The sequence below is a fragment of the Agelaius phoeniceus genome, chromosome 6 (genome assembly GCF_051311805.1).
Source record: "Agelaius phoeniceus isolate bAgePho1 chromosome 6, bAgePho1.hap1, whole genome shotgun sequence".
Taxonomy (NCBI): domain Eukaryota; kingdom Metazoa; phylum Chordata; class Aves; order Passeriformes; family Icteridae; genus Agelaius; species Agelaius phoeniceus.
In genome coordinates this window covers 40563061-40565282 of record NC_135270.1, presented here as the reverse complement: position 1 = coordinate 40565282, position 2222 = coordinate 40563061, and positions in this window count along the sequence as shown.

Here is a 2222-nt window from a genome sequence, read left to right as displayed (position 1 = left end):
GGGCGACGCTGCCGCCGGCTGCTCCCCCATCGCCCCGAAAAGAGACAAGAACAGCTCGGTGCCTGGGATCCCCCCGTTCCCTTGGGATCGTTACCAGGACTGCAGTCTTCAGCTGCAGCCTGGTTCCTCTTCGAGTAAACCTTTTTTATATGGATTTCTACCGTACCGGTGAACATTATGCCGGAACCTTATGGAAACCTTCAATCTGCTGAGCTCCTTTTTTCCACATAAATCAATACGGAAGACACATTATTCCAGGTTGTTACAGCACACGTGGAAACACCTGTTTCCTACTAATACTTTGTTTCTGTTTAGGCTTTGCTCTGACTTGCTGCTCTGTCTCTTCTTGCTAATGATGGAAAACTCCTGGAGTTCACTGTAGCTCACAAAAAAAAATATACCCAAGTTACTAATTCCAGAAACATACATGTCTTTGCAATGTACTTAAAAAAAAACAATAAAGGACTGAGTAATTTTAAAAAAACTTGCACTTTGGTTTTAGCTTGTTATCTGTACATGACCAGGACAGAGCACCTGAAGAAGCTGGCAGCCTCTGGTCCTGACATTAGCAGCTGAATCAGTGACCTTCAGGCCCTGTAAACTTTAACTTGGTTATGGCTAACCCATAACTTTGGAGCCATGTGTGATTCCTGACTGCACAGCTGCTCGTGGCACACTCCTGGTGCTGATAGGCAGTGAAAACCCTCATGCTATGGAAGTAACCCAACAGCAGCTGTCAAGGCTAGCAAAATCAGGTTTCCTGAGGCTCCCTCAGAACACTGCCTCTTCTGATCCACAATGGACTGTGAAAAAAATCAGTGGTCACTTCTTGGTAAATGTCTGTCATCTCTTGCCTTGAAATACTTTGGAATGATTTCTTTTTTCCAGTCCCTCCAAGATGTGCAATATGGCTTCACGGCCTTTCAGAACATTTGAAAATTTGATTTGCAGCATAAAGATTCACAGTTATCTCCCTCAGCTTTAAATGTGCAGTGAGTGGCTTAATGGAGGAATCATACTGACAGCCTAGTGCTTCAGCAAAAAGACCATTGACCAGCTACCTGCTGGAACCACCTGGTCACTCCATAAAGTCTGCAAGCAAATTAGATGCATGTCTTTTTCTGAGGTAATTATCCCATCAGCTTGCAAGCATTGCATTAATATTAACAAAAGCCTGCACTGTGAAATCAATTTTCAGTCAAGCTGAAGCATATTTCTGTTGTACAAGGCAGGGAAAAGTGATTCAACACCCAGAATCAACAGCCTCAGAGACTGGGCTGCCTCAGTGCCATACTGGCCCTGCAGATGGATTCTATCAGGGAATCTATAAAGTCTGGCATTTATCATATTGGACCACTCAGCCACAGTTGTGGCGGCCTGAAGCTTTAGACAGATTCATTTATTTAAGCTAACAAAAATGAAAGTAATAGCTTCTGAGACTGAATTTTTAAACACAATCCCAAAAAGCTGGAGCTCATTAAATGGCTATGCAGCAGTAACAGTAAAAGACCATTTCACTGTACTGTGGAAATATATTGAGGAATATATTCAGTGCAGGTAGCTTGGTTTGCACTGCAGTATAAGCTGCAGATTGAGTTCTCTGGATGTCTGGAGTTGGAGGTAAGAGGCTGTGAACTGCCAACCCTTTGACAAGCTCAGGGACCTGTGGCCCAACCAGGTGACCAGACACTCAGAGACACAGCAGGAGCCAAGGGCCCCCAAATGTTCCCTGCTTAGACTGTGAGGGTAAAAAACCTAGGGTTTCCTTTGTTCAGGACCCCAGCTCAAGCTGTTTAGTTATTTCATCATGATTGAATTATTTTAAGGATTGGGACTCTGCTGTGGGAAACCTGGCTTTGAGATGGTAAGGAAACCTTGTCTGACTGTGTGAGTATGGGGGTGTGTGGGGAGTCAGGCTCACTGGGGCTGCCCACTGGGAAGGGATTTCAGTCCCAGCTTAGGTGGGTGAGAGTGTGACTGCCAGAGTAGGTCCTGGATGGTCAGACAGGAAAGTTTCCCTAACTCAGCATGCCATTTCATTACAGATCCAATATAATCCAACAAAGTTAACAACAAATGCAGAACTACTAACTTCATAAACCAACTTTTCTTGATGCTGCTTTGGTAATCCAAAGGAACTGAGTCATAAAGCTTGATGCTGTTTTACATTAAGATGCTCAGTAATCTTGGAAGTCCTTTGAATCATCACCAGCTCAACAATG